At 41.1% G+C, this 21,917-nt stretch overlaps 1 long non-coding RNA gene across 5 annotated transcripts; it reads left to right on the top strand.

Moving 5' to 3' along the window:
* The first annotated feature begins 3,841 nt into the window (after positions 1-3,841).
* On the top strand, positions 3,842-11,240 carry LOC130358888 (uncharacterized). Of its 5 annotated transcripts, XR_008889678.1 has the most exons (4): positions 3,842-4,065; positions 6,021-6,162; positions 10,449-10,520; positions 11,078-11,240. It is a non-coding gene; the product is annotated as an uncharacterized LOC130358888 (long non-coding RNA). The 5 variants fall into 5 exon arrangements; XR_008889677.1 differs by lacking the exon at positions 3,842-4,065 and having other exon boundaries at positions 4,778-6,162; positions 11,096-11,240; XR_008889676.1 differs by lacking the exon at positions 3,842-4,065 and having other exon boundaries at positions 4,778-6,162.
* The last annotated feature ends 10,677 nt before the right edge of the window (positions 11,241-21,917 follow it).

Genomic DNA, 21,917 nt, shown 5'->3' with positions numbered 1-21,917 from the left:
GGTATTTTCATCTACATTCCGGGCTGTGCCGGTAAGTTTGGATGAAAAATACCGGCTATGCAATGGCCGGTATTTTTCATTCACTGACAGGGGCGGACGGAGCAGCATCCCCAGAAGAACACTGCTTCATGACCGGCCGTACAATGCCCAGGTCTGACACCACCAGCCTGTGACAGAGAGAGCTCCGTGCGATGACAGGAAGAGACTGTACAGTGCTGGGGAGGGGGCGTGCACCTCCTGTCTCCTCTCTCCCCCTCCCCCGCCTTCCCTCTGCCCCGTGCAGTCTTACAACCCTCCATAGGCAGAGCAGGGAGGGGAGAGGCCGTGTATTCTGTCTCCATCTGCTGCGCAGGGCGGGTGAGTGTCTGTGTGTATATATGTGTGTGTGTGTATATATGTGTCTGTATATATGTGTCTGTGTATGTGTCTGTGTGTATATATGTGTCTGTGTGTATATATGTGTCTGTGTATATATGTGTCTGTGTGTATATATGTGTCTGTGTGTGTGTCTGTGTGTATATATGTGTCTGTGTGTGTGTCTGTGTGTATATATGTGTCTGTGTATGTGTCTGTGTGTATATATGTGTCTGTGTTTATATGTGTCTGTGTCTCTATGTGTCTGTGTATATATGTGTGTGTGTGTATATATGTGTCTGTATATATGTGTCTGTGTATGTGTCTGTGTGTATATATGTGTCTGTGTGTATATATGTGTCTGTGTATATATGTGTCTGTGTGTATATATGTGTCTGTGTGTGTGTCTGTGTGTATATATGTGTCTGTGTGTGTGTCTGTGTGTATATATGTGTCTGTGTATGTGTCTGTGTGTATATATGTGTCTGTGTATGTGTCTGTGTGTATATATGTGTCTGTGTGTATATATGTGTGTGTGTCTGTGTGTATATATGTGTCTGTGTATGTGTCTGTGTGTATATATGTGTCTGTGTATGTGTCTGTGTGTATATATGTGTCTGTGTTTATATGTGTCTGTGTCTCTATGTGTCTGTGTATATATGGGTGTGTGTGTGTGTGTGTGTGTGTGTAGGGGGGGGGGGGGGGGGTAAACTGCCTAATCTGGGGGACAACTATGCTGCCTAATCTGGGGGACAACTATGCTGCCTGATCTGGGGGACAACTATGCTGCCTAATCTGGGGGACAACTATGCTGCCTAATCTGGGGGACAACTATGCTGCCTAATTTGGGGGACAACTATGCTCCTAATCTGGGGAACAACTATGCTCCTAATCTGGGGGACAACTATGCTCCTAATCTGGGGGACAACTATGCTGCCTAATCTGGGGGACAACTATGCTGCCTAATCTGGGGGACAACTATGCTGCCTAATCTGGGGGACAACTATGCTGCCTAATCTGGGGGACAACTATGCTGCCTAATCTGGGGGACAACTATGCTGCCTAATCTGGGGTACAACTATGCTCCTAATCTGGGGGACAACTGGGGTACAACTATGCTCCTAATCTGGGGGACAACTGGGGTACAACTATGCTCCTAATCTGGGGGACAACTGGGGTACAACTATGCTCCTAATCTGGGGGACAACTGGGGTACAACTATGCTCCTAATCTGGGGGACAACTGGGGTACAACTATGATCCTAATCTGGGGGACAACTGGGGTACAACTATGCTCCTAATCTGGGGGACAACTGGGGTACAACTATGCTCCTAATCTGGGGGACAACTGGGGTACAACTATGCTCCTAATCTGGGGGACAACTGGGGTACAACTATGCTCCTAATCTGGGGTACAACTGGGGTACAACTATGCTCCTAATCTGGGGGACAACTGGGGTACAACTATGCTCCTAATCTGGGGGACAACTGGGGTACAACTATGCTCCTAATCTGGGGGACAACTATGCTCCTAATCTGGGGGACAACTATGCTCCTAATCTGGGGGACAACTATGCTGCCTGATCTGGGGGACAACTATGCTCCTAATCTGGGGGACAACTATGCTGCCTGATCTGGGGGACAACTATGCTGCCTAATCTGGGGGACAACTATGCTGCCTAATCTGGGGAAAAACTACCCGACCCTCCACAATATTTTTAGTTTCTCATGTGGCCCCATGGGATAAATAATTGCCCACCCCATTCCTCCTCAACCCCTGGACATTCCTTAACCTGGAGCCGCCCGGGGAAAGGAGAAAGTGAAGACAAGAGACTGGTGAGACCTCTCTGCAAAATTGTGTATTTAATGCAGTGTTTCCCAACCAGGGTGCCTCCAGCTGTTGCAAAACTATTACTCCCAGCATGCCCAGACAGCCTTTGGCTGTCCGGGCATGCTGGGAGTTGTAGTTTTGCAATAGCTGGAGGCACCCTGGTTGGGAAACACTGATTTAATGTGTGAAACTATCTGCTGCGCTCTGTATCTAATCCTGTCATGTGCGATACTGTCTGCTGCGCTCTGTATCTAATCCTGTCATGTGTGATACTGTGAGCTGAGCCTGTATATCCAAATCTGTCATGTGTGATACTGTCTGCTGAGCCTGTGTATCTATATCTGTCATGTGCGATACTGTCTGCTGAGCCTGTGCATCTAAATCTGTCATGTGTGATACTGTCTGCTGAGCCTGTGTATCTAATCCTGTTATGTGTGATACTGTCTGCTGAGCCTGTGCATCTAAATCTGTCATGTGTGATACTGTCTGATTAGCCTGTTTATCTGACGTTGCGCAGGGGGACGTCACTCGTCATCAGAGAGAGCCAGCGTTGCTGTCGCGCACCACCACTACCGCCGCCGCCGGCATAAATAGGGTTTTGGTAGGTATTCTCTAAATGTAAATTTTTTTGTGCGATATAGGAAAACTCCCCCCGCATATATATTGTATCCATCCCATCCCCCATGCCATTTCTTAAACCCCCCTCCCATCCCCCATGCCATTTCTTAAACACCCCTCCCATCCCCCATGCCATTTCTTAAACCCCTGATCCCTCAGCCCCTGTGCAATCTGGCCCCTCCCCTTTTGTAGCTCCACCCCCACATAGCCACACCCATGACCGGTATTTTTCTGAGGGAAAGGTGGCAACCCTAGCAGCATTATATATTAAAAGAAGTCTAAACATAGCATATGTATGCAAATTACCGCTAAAAAGGCATGTGGGTGTAAGCTTACCTTTAAAGCAGTGGTCTTCAACCTGCGGACCTCCAGATGTTGCAAAACTACAACTCCCAGCATGCCCGGACAGCCAACGGCTGTCCGGGCATGCTGGGAGTTGTAGTTTTGCAACATCTGGAGGTCCGCAGGTTGAAGACCACTGCTTTAGAGTCCCACTGTCCCTAAATACTCCCTTTTAGTCTTAGACAGCAAAGAACTGTGTACTTTCCCCGCTGCATATTAGTCGTGCCAGAACGTGACCAGTCAGACTGTCTCTTCAGGGAAGCGCAGCACTCCATGACTCTTCAGCTATCACTTTATTTTTTATCATAACACACCATAATGTTACCAGATAAATAAAGTTCGCCATGCATTTTATCGTGAATCGCCATGGTTTTGCGGTGCAGTTACTGGTAAAATATGTAAAAAAATAAAAAATAAACAATGGACAAAAAATACATGTGTGGTTCACCACATGGTGATCGTCTGTGTGGCACACTAGCTATGTGTGAACGCGGCCTTATAGTGCAGACATTCTTACGGAATATGGGGGAGATTTCTCAAAACCTGTCCAGAGGAAAAGTTGCCCAGTTGCCCATGGCAACCAATCAGATCGCTACTTTCATTTTACACAGACCTTTTCAAAAATGAAAGAAGCCATCTAATTGGTTGCTATGGGCAACTGGGCAACGTTTCCTCTGGACAGGTTTTGATAAATCTCCCCCTATGTACTGACTCTCTTGGGTAGTTTGGCGTAGATGGCCCATTTTCTTCATACATGTTCTTTAAAAGCTCCAAGTTCCCATTAATGAGGGATTTTAAGGATCTCTTATTCTTGCCTGCTAAGCAAATACAATTTTTGGCAGTGTGTCAGGATATGGAAAATTAAATTACAGTGTAAAACCCCCCCCCCGGCCAGTGGTGCCTTGCAGCCAATATCAGAATGTGAGCGAGAGCTGGTAAAATGGATGTACTTTACATAGAAAAAAAAAAAGGGTAATATTTGAAAATGTCCTCATATTGATAGAGGATACGAAATATGCATGGCTAATAAAATAACAGAAAAGTGGGGGGGGGGGGGACGAGAGAGACGGCTGGCGACATGGGGAGGGGTGTGGAGACTGGGAGGATATAGCATCTAATAAAAATTCAAAAGCCTGATGCCTCATGCTGTGTGCACCTGTCTGAGGGAGACAATGCCTTTGTCTCCCCTCCCCCTCTGTAGAGCTATGAAGCACAGCGCTCATTGCCCTCATACAGAAGGTAACATTTCAGCACGGAAAACCTAAATTAAATATAGATCCCCTTTTGACCTTATAGGTGGATCTCCCTTTCATTTCCATGACTGGGATTATGCACAGTGCAGCCCAGAATCCAGGATTTCTCCAATCCCATATAAAAGCCTACAACCTACAAAGCCTTATTTATCCCAGGCGTTATATGGTGAATCTTGGATTTAAAGAATTGGGTATGACATTCTAAAGATAGAGGATTAAAAAGCTAAGGACACTATGGGCCAGTGGTCTTCATCCTGCGGACCTCCAGATGTTGCAAAACTACAACTCCCAGCATGCCCGGACAGCCGTTGGCTGTCCGGGCATGCTGGGAGTTGTAGTTTTGCAACATCTGGAGGTCCGCAGGTTGAAGACCACTGCTATGGGCTGTAGTGTGTCTTGGTGGGGAAGATATTATACTGCACACATCAGACTTCCTGTTAGTGATCCCATTAGAATTCTTATTGTCAGCCTCTCCTAAGTGTTGCCAGTGTCTTTCTCCCTTCATAGTGGCTGTGTCACATTTCTATCCTCAAAGCTAGCAATACCCTAACCAGACCATCTAATGTATATGGGGGGGCTTCCCGACACTCCTAGACATGTTAGATTTCAACATGTGCGATCTCTTTGTTCTAAAAGAGGGAAGCAACCACTAGTACACATCCACATGTGGCAATATAAGCCAGTGTTTCCCAACCAATGTGCCTCCAGCTGTTGAAAAACTACAACTCCCAGTCATTTTTCAACAGCCTGAGACACATAGTTTGGAAAACACTGCTCTAGGCAATGAAAACACATACATGCCCTACCAAAGTAAGCATGCATGTGTATGGGGATTTCAGGAGAGACAGCTGTTGGCCAACGCAGCCAGGGTTACAACATAACACAACACAAGGGTGGGCACCAAGGGTGGGCACCACCCTTATACGGTTACATGTAATGGATCCGCAGCATATTATACGTTGCAGATCTGCTGGTGACCCGACCCATAGTGTGCCTCCAGCTGTTGCCCCGCCCCCTGGCCAGCTCGCAGAGGCAATCCGCTGCTCCGAGCAGCCACACATAGAGCACTCGCAACGTACTCAGACATCGCCGCAACTCACAGGCCCCTGTGTGGCTGCTCAGAGTGGCGGATTGCCGCTGCCAGCAGGCGGGGCAACAGCTGGAGGCACATTTAGGGGGAGATTTATCAAAACATGTCCAGAAGAAAATTTGCCCAGTTGCCCATAGTAATCAATCGGCTTGCTTCTTTCATTTTAAACAAGGTCTCTGCAAAATGAAAGAAGCTCTGATTGGTTGCTATGGGCAACTTTTTCTCTGGACAGGTTTTGATAAATCTCCCCTATATGTGTAAAGAACACACATCCCAAAATGACAAAAAGTCAGTATTTATCCAGAAAGACCAATGTAAATAAATGCAATATAAAGAGGTTAAAAACACTTAAAGGGGTATTCCGGGAATTTTTTTTTATTTGAATATGCTACAGGAGCTGTAAAGTTTGTGTAATTCATAATATAGTGTCTGTACCTGTGTGTGACGGTTTTCTCACAATTTCTATTTGATTTTCACCTCACTATTTATTTTTACCAGCATACAAAATTACTGTTGTCTCGGATTTTTCCCAGCTTGCAATGCGGCCCGAGACCTGACTCGTCAGTTGATGACAGGGAGCCTGTCTGCTTCAATGGGTGGAGGGATCGCTTGGTGGGAGAGAGATCAATCTGCAACTAATGCAACAACTGTAGGCACCCTGATTGAAAACCACAGGTCTGCAGCTCATTTATGTTTCAATCGGTGGGGTGGCTGATGTGTGGGAGGGAGGAAAATAGAATTGCGGGATTTGTAGTAAAAAAAAGAAAAATCAAACAGGAAATACCAGTTCACAAAAAGCTAGCCACAGCCTTATGGTAATCTCACAGCATAGCCATTTAGCCCAAGACAAGCATGTCCATTACTGTCTGACAGGTATGTACTAAAATCACCTTATGGTGGATAACCCCTTTAAAATGTATAACCCCTCAGAGTATACCAACCATCAGGTTAGGCCCCATACAGGGCCATAACCTCTACCCACTGGGCAAAAGTCAGTATAATACAATGTGAAATGGTGTAAGAAATGCCTATAGATAATAACAATTTACCTATAAAAATCAAAGCAGGGATAACAATTTCATGAATGTAAGGACATATGTTGTTGAGCCAGTGAGGAGCCAAACCCAACATGTATCACCACACTCCAGCAGCTTCATCAGGAATGGTTTAGTCAGGAGTGGCTATATCAGTGATCACTCCTGATGAAGCACCTGGAGTATTTGGAGTATTTTTGGATGTGCGTTCTGTAAACATGAAATCTTTTTTTTTTTTTTATTATTACAACATCTTACCAACACAGAAAGTGATGACATAGTTTCCTAATTGGGGGTGGTCTGACTGCTAGGACCCACCCGATCCTTAGAATGAGGGAGCAACAGTATTTTCCTTCTATTTTATAGATAACCGCAAAACAGCCCCATTCGATTGGAGCTGCACTGTGGTCCCTTTGCACATGTGTTATCGTGCTGGAGAAAAACCAAAGGAACCTCTGTCCCTCATTTTCAGGATCTATCCTTGACAAATCAAAAAATGTTATAGCATATCCTAGCTATATGTTATATGTGATTTCAAGAATCCAATTGCTTTAGTGCCACATACATGATATTTATTGTTAATCAATGTTTGGTTTAGATATTTAATGATTTTTATGTTCATGACAACCTTAGAAAGGAAATTAGAAATGTCATACAGGAAAGATCACATGGAGTGGAGTCTTTGACCTCTAGTGACTTCCAAACGGAAAGGGCTCCAAAGTTTCCTTGGACACTGCTGAGGGATCTCTATTACTAGAAACCTGACGCAACATTCTAGGAAAATATCTATTGATTCTATTGGTGGTCTGATATTATACCAAAGCAATATCTCACAAATCCATGAAACATTAGGAGGTCAATGTGTTTCATTTCCCTTTAAAGGCACTAAAGTTCATAAAGGTTGGACTTATAGAAGTGACATTAACAAGGGCGCAAATGAGAAGATTCATTCATTTACAGAAACGAGTTTGCCCCCTAACACTATACAAAAAGTGGGAGGAATATATATATATATATATATATATATATATATATATATATATATAGTAAATTTGAGTAGCCGTATTATTCCAGTGATGCAGATGCAAATCAAAAAATCTTGCAGTATCTTGTAATACCTTTTTTTATTGGACTAACAGAATTTTGTAGAGAAGCTTTCGGGATTCCTCCCTTTATCAAGTCCAAAGCAAATCTAAGCTCACAAGCAGAAGACACAGGTTACCTTTTGTTTTTTCAATAGGAAGAGGGTCATGTGACACATCAAACTTATTGGGAATTTCACAAGAAAAACAATTATGTGCTTGGTTTTAACATAACTTTATTCTTTCATGAGTTATTTACAAGTTTCTGACCACTTATAAAATGTGTTCAATGTGCTGCCCATTGTGTTGGATTGTCAATGCAACCCTCTTCTCCCACTCTTCACACACTGATAGCAACACCGCAGGAGAAATGCTAGCACAGGCTTCCAGTATCCGTAGTTTCAGGTGCTGCAGAATGGGCAAAACAAAAATTGGAACAGGACCCTCAGTTTACGCAGAAGATTTTGTTCAGTGATGAGGCAAACTTTTATGTGAATGGTGAAGTTAACAAACAAAACCACCGCTATTGGTCTGACACTAACCCACATTGGATAGATCCCTCCAAGACTGTTGGAACACAAAAAATGATGGTATGGTGTGGTATATGGGTACAAAGATAGTGGGGCCATTCTTCATCAATGGAAACCTCAAGGCCACTGGATATGAGAAATTGCTACATGATGATGTGTTTCCCTCTTTATGCACTGAAGCTGGCACGTTCCCTGAGTTTTTCCAGCAAGATGGTGCACCTCCACATTATGGGTGTCAGGTCCGAGCATTCCTAGATGAACAGTTTCCTGGAAAGTGGATTGGTCATCGTGGGCCAGTTGAATGGCCCCCAAGGTCTCCTGATCTGACCCCCTTAGACTTTTATCTTTGGGGTCATCTGAAGGCAATTGTCTATGCTGTGAATATACGAGATGTGCAGCACCTGAAACTACGGACACTGGAAGCCTGTGCTAGCATTTCTCCTGCGGTGTTGCTATCAGTGTGTGAAGAGTGGGAGAAGAGGGTTGCATTGACAATCCAACACAATGGGCAGCACATTGAACACATTTTATAAGTGGTAAGAAACTTGTAAATAACTCATGAAAGAATAAAGTTACATTAAAACAAAGCACATCATTGTTTTTCTTGTGAAATTCCCAATAAGTTTGATGTGTCACATGACCTTCTTCCTATTGAAAAACAAAAGTTGGATTCAAAATGGCCGACTTCAAAATGGCTGCCATGGTCACCACCCATCTTGAAAAGTTTCCCCCCTCACATATACTAAGGTGCCACAAACAGGAAGTTAATATCACCAACCATTCTAATTTTATTAAGGTGTATCCATATAAATGGCCCACCCTATATATATATATATATATATATATATATATATATATATATATTGTTACACCATGGACACAGCATTCAGGAACTGTCAGCCTTTGGACCACTTTTTCGGATGTGGCAGGAGGTTAACGTGTAAAGTGTTTTATGAATCCGGCCCGGTGCTGTGTACACAGAAATACAATCCTTGGCACAGTATGGAGATGACTGCACTTTCAAAGACTGTATGCCCACACATTTTAAATTATTTATCTGCTCATGTCTGCCTCTCGCCAATATCTCACTTCTCCTGGGATTTCCAGCTCAAATCTAAGGTGTCTTTTCTCACATATTCATTACATGCTCCAGAGAAGACAACAGGAACGTTTCTACCCTGCCCTGAATCTCTCTCTTAAAGAGGTATTCTGTGATTTTTTTTTTTCCATTTGACTACATTACTGGGGCTCTAAAGTTAGAGTAGTTCATAATATAGTGTCTGTACTTATGTTTCATCGTGGTCTCGCAATTCTTAAGCGATTTTTCCCCCAAGGTTTATTTTACCAGCATACAAAATGATTGTCATCTCAGGTTTTCCCAGGTTTGCAGTGCAGCCAAGACATTACATCACTAGTCAGGTGATCATAGGGAGCTGCGACTGCTGGTTGGGAGGAAGGTCATTCTTCAAGAATTGTAGTTTTGCAACAGTCAGAGGCACCCTGGTTAGAAAACACTGGTCTATCACCGGTGTGAAGGAATCACAGGTGTGTTTCAATGGGTGTTGTGGCTAATGTGTTGAAGGTAGAATAATGACCTCACAAATACAAACAAGGAATCATGGGATTTGTAGTTTAAGGGAACAAACTCTAACAGGAAATAGCCAGTTCACAAAAAGATAGCCACAGTATTATGGTAATCTCACAACACAGTCATTTAGCCCCAAGACAAGCGCAGATCCTTCCTAAGCATGTCCATTACTGTTTGCCAGGTACGTACTAAAATCACCTTATGGTGGAGAACCCCTTTAAAACACATTTCCATGATATTGTCCATAGCACTGTTGTAATATTTTGTGATATGTACATATTGTAGTTATGAATATTAATATTCTGTACCTAAATTGGGCAACGTTGTCTGCGGAGGTATGTCATAATTTCTCTTTAAGGGTACATTCCCACACGGCGTATTTGCTGCGTATTTGCTTCTGCGTATTTTATTTTCTCTGTTGAAGTCAATGGGTAGGAAAATACGCAGCACCAAATACGCAGCAAATACGCAGCAAAATACGCCGGGTGGGAACGTACCCTAAATGGGTTGGAACTTATTTTTTGATACCTAGTTTCATATATATATAAATTAGAACTTCTTAGCCTATAAAATAATAATACTATTATATATGGGATCAGTACAGAAATAGTGTATTCAGCTGTTTATTAGTTATATCTGTTTCTGTTCCAGCAGGACTTGTAAAGGCAAAATGAACAAATTTGCCACACAGGGATTTTTATTATTATTTGTACTTGCTTTATTTTAGGGGAACTGCTTCATTCCAACCTGATCTATGATTGACCTGATGGAGATTAGAAACACGATGCTGCACGCACATGTAAGTAAAAGCATGCAAATGATTGGTAACTTTTAGTTGTGCAACAGATTGCACCTCTGGAACTATGGTTATAAATAGACTCTCTCTGATTATATTAAATGAGTTAGAATATTGTAAGATGGGATGCATATCATTGTAATTCTGGAACTTAGTAAACAAAGAAGTAGAGTTGCCGGCACATACGATACTAAGCGACCACTCGGACGTGTAGCGAGACACAAGGAGGGATGGACGTGTAGCCTGTAGCGGAGGTGCAAAGCTAGGCAAGAAGCATGGAGTGTAGACAAAGAACAAGTAGAAGCTGCACTCACCATCCAGGTTTTTATTATATTCCGGTCATGTCAACGGTGGGTCAGGCGGGGGAGCTGGGTGGAGAGCGGGGGCCCGGAGCAACTTGTTCTTTGTCTACGCTCCGTAATTCTGGAACTGTCTGTATAGTTTGATGTATTAAAGGGTTGCATTAACAATATAATAAAGAGTAAAAAAAAGTTTTATTTATCCCCTAGATCAACTTAAACTGCTAAGTCCCTGCCAATTTGCCAATTTTTACATTCTAGTTTCGTGTGAACCTACAGGAATCTTCCACTCTGGGATCCACCGCAGTGAGTGAATGGCTAAGCAGGCATTTCCAGTAATTTATAGTGTCCTGGGACGGGACCAGTAATTGGAGATCGGTTGGGACCCATTACCAATTGGAAAGGTGGCAGGGGAAAATCGGTGAGGCAAGTAACGCTTTATTTTATTTGTGATTTACTGCCCTTTAATAAATAATTACATAAAAATAGTGACTGTAAAATATATATGCAAGACAAAGAGAATGCCAGTGTATAGTGTGCCCCTAAGTGTACTAACATATTCCCAAGCACTGTACAGAGATTGCCAGGAAGAACATTCAAACTCCCATGGTGCCCATGGTCAGACCCAGGACCGCAGTACTGCAAGGCAACAGGGATAACCACTGAACCACCATACTGCCTTATCTGAAGTCATAGATATAATACTCTGCTTGAGCGAGTCTCAGCACATCACTATTGACCCTGAAAGATTAGGGGCAGGGAAAACGAGCCAGATCAGTTTCACAGCCCTCTGAAAAAATCAGATCAGGGTCACCATCAAGTGAGAGATTCACAACCTGCTGATAGACTGAATGCGATCAGAGTCAAAGCCCTCTGCAGGCGGTTAGCGGTACAGCATGGTGGTGTAGCCTGTGTGTATCAGCAGCACTGGCATTATCCTAGTCCCTGTTGCCAGCGCTCTGTCTGCCCCAGTTGAATTATGGGAAACACAGCATGGCCCCATAAAATGTTATGAAGACATCTGTAAAGGCAGAGGGATTTTATGAGCCATGATCTGTGGAGTGTGCTGTAAACCCAACCTTACATGCTTCAGAGACTACTAGCATCTGCTCCCATCCATTTCTTAAAGGAGAATACAATACATTTTCCAAGAACAACTTCACTGCTCCAATGTTATAGAGAAGCTACCATCATATACTCCTGATACGTCTGACGTACATAGGCTGGACCATTATAACTGGCCAGTCCTGATGAGATACAGAGCCTTCATGTGGTTAAGCTGGTACATATCTCATTCTCAAAAACTTGTAAGGTTTTTCGGAATGTTTAAAAACTTCATGTAAGGGAACTAAGGACTAACACCAATTGTTATCTAGAATGCTGGAAGTTAACAAATATGAGTGTTATTATAGCGTCAGTAAAGTCTTCCCTCTATTAGAGTCATAAGTGAGAAATTTGACCAGTTCTGCAGAATACGGAATAACTATACAATTTTGCTGTTCAGGGATTGTGGAAAGCATGGAGCCATGATGGTGGCCAAATGGGGAGTTAGCTATCATGCCTAGCACATGGAGGGCTGTGCGGCACCCCAAAGAAATGCCACCCCACACCATTACTGACCCCCCACCAAACAGGTCATGCTGGAGGATGTTGCAGGTGCAGAACATTCTCCATGGCGTCTCCAGACTCTGTCACGTCTGTCAGATGTGCTCAGTGTGAACCTACTTTCATCTGTGAAGAGTACAGGGCGCCAGTGGCGCATTTGCCAATCTTGGTGTTCCCTGGCAAATGCCAAACGTCCTGCACGGTGTTGGGCTGTAAGCGCAACCCCCATCTGTGGATGTCAGGCCCTCATACCACGCTCATGGAGCCTGTTTCTGACCGTTTGAGTGGACACATGCACATTTGTGGCCCACTATAGGGCATTTTTCATGGCTCTGGCAGTGCTCCTCCTTGCACAAAGGCGGAGGTAGCGGGTTGTTGCCCTCCTAATGCCTCCTCCACATCTCCTGATGTACCAGCCTGTCTCCTTGTAGCGCTTCCATGCTCTGGACACTACGTTGACAGACAAAGAAAACCTTCTTGCCTCAGCTCGCATTGATGTGCCCTCCTGGATGAGCTGCACTACCTGAGCCACTTGTGTGGGTTGTAGACTCCGTCTCATGCTACCACTAGAGTGAATGCACCGCCACCATTCAAAAGTGACCAAAACATCAGCCAGGAAGCATAGGAACTGAGGAGTGGTCTGTGTTCACCACCTACAGAACCACTCCTTTATTGGGGGTGTCTTGCTAATTGCCCATTGTTGTGTGGTAGATGTGTTTTTGGTTGATTTTTTTTGCAGTGGTTAAGGATTTATGGAAAATAAAAATATGCATACTTTGGCGCAAACCACCAAAACGGGTGCTAATCACCACCAAATAAAAAAGCACTAAATTAGGTGCAGGTACAAAGTTTCCACTACATGAATTAAAGGGGTACTCCGCCCCTAGACATCTTATCCCCTATCCAAAGGATAGGGGATAAGATGTCAGATCGCTGGGGTCCCGCTGCTGGGGACCCCGGGGATCGCCGCTGCAGCACCCCGCTATCATTACTGCACAGAGCGAGATCGCTCTGCACGTAATGACGGGCAATACAGGGGCCGGAGCATCGTTACGTCACGGCTCCGCCCCTCGTGACGTCACGGCACGCCCCGTCAATACAAGTCTATGGGAGGGGTTGTGGCGGTTGTCACGCCCCCTGCCACAGACTTGCATTAAGGGGACAGGCCGTGATGTCATGAGGGGCGGAGCCATGATGTCACGCTGCTCCGGCCCCTGTATCGCCCGTCATTACGCACAGAGCCAACTCGCTCTGTGCAGTAATGATGGCGGGGTGCCGCAGCTGCGATCCCCGGGGTCCCCAGCAGCAGGACCGTGGCGATCTAACATCTTATCCCCTATCCTTTAATGGAGTGAAAAGATGTTTACCTACTCCACTTTTTATAAATACCCCTCTCTGTGTCTTGGCTAATTAAAGGGGTACTCGACAGTGAACTAAACCCATAGCCCATCCTTTCCCTCTAATCAACTTATTTAAATATCATTCATTAGCTATATAGAACAGTTTCCCCTCTATTCTTTCACTTACGCATGAAGGAGAGAATGACATCATCCAGCCATCCACTTTGTCTCTGTCCAAATCCCTTTCTGAAAGCAGCCCCCACTCTCCTGAGAGACACAGACCATGTGGTTTCTGTCCTGCACTGATGAGTAATGCTGAGAACTGGAAGGTATATGCAGCATTAGCTAATCAGACAATGAACCTCTCTCTGGGGTGAGAATGCTCTCAGAGAGTGAGCTGGCATAGCAGAGCTGCAGTGATTGCTGGGAGATGTAGAAAAGGGGAGGGAAGGATGGCAAAGAATATCAAGCAGGCAGAGAAGACAACAGTGACCACAGGAGCCATGCATATCTGGCAGGATGGTTTACAGGGAACATATCCATAGTGTGGTGGCTTTGGAGCTTTATATATATATTTAGATATAGATATATTGCCTCACTGCTCAGTGTATAAGAGCAGGGACTCCTGTCTTTTGAAAGGAGTCCCTGCTTTTGTACGTATTCAAATCAGCATTAGAATCTGAATCAGATTCGAGCAAATCCTTCCAAAATTTGTTTCGGAAGGTTTGCTCTCTAGTCTTCATCTTGTTGCTCACTAGTCTACATCTTGTCTTATTATAATGTATTTAGAAGCCAACACATTTTTACTTACACCTTTCTGGCAATCTGCTACTAGTGTGAAGTCACTATTCCTGCGGTCAGCCTATTTCAAGTACACAGTGATAGGGTCTGTGTGTGTTCATTTAGTTAATGTAGACATATAATAAGAAGAGTATGAAGTGCTCAAAATGCCTCTGTTTTTCACTCGATCTGTGAGAGAATATCAGTTCCTGGCAGTACCAAGAACCCTGACATGCTCCTTTGGGGCGACCATGAATCACATCTGTCAGTGACAAGGTCTGGTAAGGGGGCGATTTCCCAGATTTTTAAATACAGCACTATATAATTTATTTACATTTAGAACTGGGAGATATTCCTGACATATCACTGAGGCTGAGAGGTTATACAATATGGCTCAGAATATTACAAGATAACATATTCCATATAAGCCTGAAATAAATAAATAGTCAATACATAGAGATGACTGCATTACCAAACACACAAAATAACAGTAATACCTTGATTTATAGGTAAAGGGATCAGCAGACAATACATCTGATGCTACTTGGGGTAACAAAGGATTGGACAGACTGAACTTCAACATGGCAGATTATTTTTGCCCTGACAGCGGACATCTGAGAAGAGGCCAATTCCATCCCCTGGCATTGATCTACTGCATTTCATCCAGGTAAGCTGCATTCACACTGCGGTTGGAGCGTATGGCTGCCGCATCCGGCTGGGGGAGGGGAAAATCTTGTGCTCCCGTACCCCAGCCAGATTGGGGCCGAACTCCATTGACTTTAATGAGCCGACCGGAGTCAAACAGTGACTACGGTCGGCCATTTTATGGCCCGTATCCGGTTTTGTGACCGGACCTAAAACCGCAGTAAACTATGGTTTTAGGTTCGGTCACAAAACCGGATACGGGGCAAAAATGAGCCGACCGGAGTCACTTTTTGACTCCGGTCGGCTCATTAAAGTCAATGGAGTTCGGCGCCAGTCCAGCTGGGGAGTGTACGGTTGTCCCCTCTCCCAGCCAGATCCAATACATATTGACATTAGATTGATGGCAGATCCCAACAAATATCTAATGATATCAGGTATGAGGGAGATACAATAAAAACTGTATGGAGGAAAGGTGGAGCCCATAGCAACCAATCAGATTGCTTCTTTAATTTTTAAAAAGACTCAGAAATATAAAAGACACAAGCTGATTGGTTGCTATGGGTAACTGCTCTTTTCCTCTGCACAAGGTTTCCTATATCTCTCCCAATGTATCTGAAATCTTTTTTATATTCCACATAAAAAATATGTAAACAAAATAAAAATAAACATATGTGGTATTGCCACGTGCGCAAATGTCCGAACTATAAAACTATAACCTTAATTAAACTGCACGGTCAATGGCGTTTACTTACCAAAGTCCAAAATTGCATATTTTTCGTCACTTTGTATACCCTATAAGAAAATGTATAAAAAACGATCAAAAAGTCCAAACAAAACAAAAACAGTACCGATAAAAACTTCAGATCATGGTGCACAAAATGAGCCCTCAAATATCCCCGTATACAGAAAAATAAAAAAGTTATAGGGGTCAGAAAAGGACAATTTTAAACGTACTAATTTTGGTGCATGTAGTTCTAATTTTTTTTAGTTAGTGAAATAAAATAAAAGCTATATAAATTAGGTATCCTTGTAACTGTATGGACCTACAGAAAAAAGATAAGGTGTCAGTTTTACCGAAAATTGCACTGCATAGAATCGTAAGGCCCCCAAAGTTACAAAATGGCGAGGGGTTTTTAAATTTTTACCCAAAAATATATTTTTTTTGTTTCCCCATAGATTTTGTGATGAAATAATTGATGTCATTACAAAGTAAAATTTGTGGCGCAAAAAGACAAGCCCTCGTATGGGTCTGTAGGTGAAAAATTGAAAGCGCTATGATTTTTAGAAGGTGAGGAGGAAAAAACGAAAGTGCAAAAATGAAAAATGGCCCGGTCCTTTAAGGGGTTAAAGTATATAGTTGAGTAGTTATATTCGTCCTGCCTACTTTATGGCATCTATACACTTATACCTTTGCATGTGTATAGCAGTGTTTCCATACCAGTGTGCCCACAGCTGTTGCAAAACTATAACTCTGGGAGTTTTGCAACAGCTAAAGGCATACTGGTTGGGAAGCACAGGTCTATAGGCTCCAAATGGCCAGTTACAACAACAACTATAAAATGCTTATCGATAAGCTGCTAGAGTGGTTTTTCTGTATTAATAAAGGAGTATATTAATGGAAGTGACTCAAGAAACTTTCAGAATAAAATTGTGCCCTAGGTATTAAGGCAAAATTCCCATACAAATTATTCCATTTGTAATTTCTATTGATGTTACTGAACCTGGGCGCACTGCGCCCCTATAGAAACTATATATATATATATATATATATATATATATATATATATATACAGTGGTCCCTCAAATTACAATATTCATTGGTTCCAGGACGACCATGTTGAAACCATTGTATGTTGATACCATAACTCTATGGAAACCTGGTAATTGGTTCTAAAGCCCCAAAATGTCATCCAAAAATAAGAAAAAGTGAGAATTAAAGAAAAATAAGTAGATAACTAATATAGATAAAGCAAATCCTTACATATAAAAGGAAGATCTGCTGGGAGCTGTAATCACTTTCAGTGTTTCCCAAGCAGTGAGCCTCCAGCTGTTGCAAAACTACAATTCCCAGCATGCCCAGACAGGCTGTCCGGGCATGCTGGGAGTTGTAGTTTTGCAACAGCTGAGGGCACCCTGCTTGGGGAACACTGGTCTATGTAGAGGACATGAGCTTCTTCGGGATCCTGTACAGTATACAGTGTCCTAAAAAGTATCACGGAGTCACCCCCACCTGGTGTCCAAAGGAGCAGGTAACCCTGGTACAGGTAAAGTGTACAGAACATGTAATAGCTCCCTGTACTGTAGGGGGGCGCTACCAGACATCAGTCAGTGCATACGCTTCAGTAATACAGGTGTTTTACCAGTGAATGCCCATTCTGATTGGTCGGTTCTTCCGGCAATTGAAGCGTTTCACAGATCTGGACTGTCTGTACATTGTATGTTGAGTCTGGTTTCAACTTACAATGGTCCAGAAAAGACCATTGTATGTTGAAACTATTGTATGTTGAGGCCATTGCAAGTTGAGGGATCACTGTATATATATACATGTAATGGACACATTTAAAGGAGGCAAATTCTATATTAAACGGGTAAGATGTCTGATCGCAGGGGTCTTGCCGCTGGGGACCCCCGCAATCTGTCATTCAGCACCCACCTTTGCGAGCTCTACACAGCGTTGGAGGCTCCGATTGTGCAGCGTGACATCACGCCCCACACCCTCAATGCAAGCTTGCAAAGGTGGGGTGCTAAATGACAGATTGCGGGGGTCCCCAGTGGCGATACCCCCACGATCAGAAATCTTATCCCCTATCCTTTGGATAGGGGATAAGATGTATTAGGGCATCTACTTGCAAACTGGCAAAATAAGATGGCTTTAGGATATCATGAGGTCCAGGTACCCCCACGCCTTTGCTCTATAACTGTGTATGTGGCTCCTGAACGTGAAAATCCGAACAGCTTCTAAGGATTTGCATTCTGAATTCCTGAAACATTTCAATAACAGCGCCACCCTGTGGCTGATTTCTTTATTTTTTTTTTCCTTTAAAACATTTTTCTGCTTTGTTTCAAATTAAATATGTAGATTGTTTAGGTCCAAATTATATTAATAATGCTCAGAATATGTTTAGTATAATATTGTTTGCACCTTTCATTTCAGTTTGATCTAGTGATATTGTTTTTATGATGAAAAAAATCTATGTTAAACATAGTAATAATGGAAAAAATGATTTTATTTTTTATAGATTATTGACTATTCAAGGAATCAGAAGACAAGGAGAATCCTGGGCTCACATCTACAGAGGTGACTTAGAGAATGAATGTATGCCTCCTCTATTAACTAGTGTCCTATAAAAAATAAGTGTATGAGAAAGATGACAGACAGATAGATAGATATCAATTAGATATATAGATATATAGATAGACATAATAATAGATACATATGATATGAGTTTGATAGATAGATTTTGGATAGAAAGATATATTTAGAGCATTAGATAAATAGAGCAAAAATAGGCAGACAGCTAACTAGATATTTAGGAAATAAATATGGGATACATAGAGTATTAGATATATTGTTATTTAAATATTTATTTATTATTTAATTCCCAACATAAGGATGTGTTTACATGTTTAATCATAATGATTGAATACAAAACCAGGAGCAGATCATACATGGAGGACAGATATAAGAAGACTGAGACTTTTTGTGTTTTTCGGATCCATTTCTGGTTTTGTATTAAATAATTTCTATTGAAAAACCTAAAAACCTGAATGTGTGAACACAGCCTAACATTAGAGTATTTACCCAATTTCTTTTAATTGTAAGTCAGTAATCTAAAATAAATAATGAATAAAAAAAACAACAATCATTGTTTTATATTTATTATATATAATATATAATTATTTATTATAAATATATAATTATAATATATTATATGTTATATATTATATAATAAATAACAGCAACTATGTATATAGATATGTATATATATATATATATATATATATATATATATATAAAGTTGTTATTCATTTTTTTATATGATTGCATAATCTTAATATGAATAACATGATAACATGAATAATAATTACAGTATGTAGAAACATTAAAGCAGAAAGATTGAGGGACCTGACACAATTTCCTTCATAATCTCCAGCACTATTTTTAAAAGCTGGGTAACTAAACTTGTACAAAATCATCTACAAAAACCAGGGGTAATTATACAAACTTGAGAAATCATACATTACTATTCATCTAAATATAAAAGATAAAATTAAATACTTATTTAAATAAAATTGTATCTACATTAAACAGTCAGTTCTGTATTTACTATATATATATATATATATATATATATATTTATATATATATATATATATAAATTCCTAAATTCTGAAAATAAAGTACAGCTAATAATTTTTTACATGAATTATTTTACATTATTTAAATTATTATTTTAGATTATTTTTGGCACAGTCGAAAAATGATTACAGCTGTGAGATTCATTTTATTTGTATGTTTGTCCCTTTTTTTTGTTGTTGTTGTTTTTATTTCTTGCAATTTCCTGTATTCAGTTTGTACATATACAAGCTTGATTGGTATAAAATGTAACTAAAGAAACATAAGAACTGAATTAAAATATTGCGAATCATTAACACTTTGATGATAAGATATTAATCCTAAAACCTCAAAAGAGAATCAGAATCAGAGAATCTGTCATTTGATTTCACTATATATAGATGATTTCTTAAATGGTGCCAATGGTATTATTTAATATTAATTATTTTAATCTAAAAATGTGAAGTATTTTGATGTGCTTTGAATCTTTACCCTGGTGAATTTGTTTTGCCATCTTTTCAGGATGGTGTATTCAGATATCAATAATACAGCAAATATTAGAAGAAAGAAAATAGCAGAATATGGAATTTATAAGGAAGATTATTTATGTTATTCTTTATAGCATCATTTTATTGTACAGTCCTAAATGACTTTACAGTCCTAAATGACTTTACTATTCACTGCTAGACAAAAATACTCACAAGTAAGTTGTATTCAAAGTGTATTCAATATGTCTAATATTTTAGTATTAATAGGTACATGAATTGTTGGTGATAGGATCAATTTAATAAGGTTCCTTGGGTGCCTACAGTGCAGAAATGTTACATGCAGAGTCTTGGAATTGTAGGTTTGTGAATTGTTCGCAGATTTATTGTGGATTTTATCCATGGACTTAAATGGGAAAGTTAAAAGCTGCAATAAAATCTGTAAACAACCGTTTTGCTGCAGATTTTGCTGTAGATTTTCCCCAAATCTGCAACCAAGTCCCCAGTGAAAGACTTTTTTCTCCTTCTTAGAAAATCCACCAAAGAAAATTTGTCATTTTGGATTTCCCTGTAGATTTTATTCAGAATGTCTGTAAAAAAAAATCTTCCACAATTCCAACTCCTGTGCATTTATCCTAAAGCTGGGTTCACACCATGTTTTTGCAATACAGTTCCCGTATTAGTTTTTTTTTATTAAAACCTGGCTAAACTGTGTACAAATTTTTATCCATATACGGTTTGAAAAATGATGTCCGGTTGCATCCGTTTTTTAAGAAAAAAATGTATACGTTTTTAACTTTTCACTCCATTATGAATAAAGTTTCACTTGTTTGATTGAAATTCCAAGAAGAAATAACTGTGCAAAGTCAAAAACTGTATGGTGCAAACCGTATGGAACCGAACGCACATACGGTTCTGTACGGTTCCCATTTTGTTAAAAAAAAATTGAATATGTTTCAATACGGTTTTTCACCCAGACCAAAAACCATGGTAGGCTACGGTTTTGGGTACGGGAAAAAAACTGACAAAACCGTACAGGATGCAAAACGGACACAACCTGATGCATCTTTTGGCATACGGTTTTCAATACGGTTCTGTGCGGTTTTCAAATTGAAAAATGTATACGGGAACTGTATTGCAAAAACGTGGTGTGAACCCAGCCTAACAGATATTTGTTTCATGTCTCTGTATTTCACAGCATTTATGAAATGGTACAGTGTCTCCCAACCAAGGTGCCTCCAGCTGTGGCAAAACTACAACTCCTAGCATGCCCGGACAGCCTTCGGCTGTCCGGGCATGCTGGGAGTTGTAGTTTTGCCACAGCTGGAGGCACCCTGGTTGGTAAACACTGGAATAGTAGAAATATTGGTACATTATAGTTTAGGACCTCTGTAGAAAGGTTCCTTTAGTTTTAGTTACAGAAAGAACACTTTAAATGAAAGAATCGAGGAGACTGATGAAACAATCTTTTGTTATAGTAAAGGTTTACTAAAGAAACAAACCATAATATAAAACTACAGAAAGATCCTTGGATTGGTTGGTTAAACTCTACTGCACGGCATTCTTCTTCACCACATGGTGGCGCTATTACACAAGTCAAGAGAAGTCATCTACTTCTTGAAGTGCGGAGTAATGTCATGACCACCTGTCTTTTTTTTCCTTTTTGTTAATTCCACAAATTTCACCCTTAAGATTAATTTATTATACAACTTTATTGTGTTCCATGTTATACTATACCTGCATTTGTTTAAAAAAAATATATATAAAATGTGATACCCATAATGTATAACTTACAAGTGCTCAATATGAGATATACAGGGTTAATTGTGCAAATTATTAGTGTATACCTGCACCATGCACATCTAGTCGAGCGACTCTGTACTTTAGGCTTTCTTTAGACACAAATATTG

This window comes from Hyla sarda, chromosome 2 (assembly GCF_029499605.1).
Source record: "Hyla sarda isolate aHylSar1 chromosome 2, aHylSar1.hap1, whole genome shotgun sequence".
In the NCBI taxonomy this organism is placed as follows: domain Eukaryota; kingdom Metazoa; phylum Chordata; class Amphibia; order Anura; family Hylidae; genus Hyla; species Hyla sarda.
Note: the sequence above shows the minus strand (reverse complement) of the source record. Positions and strands in the feature narration are given on the sequence as shown.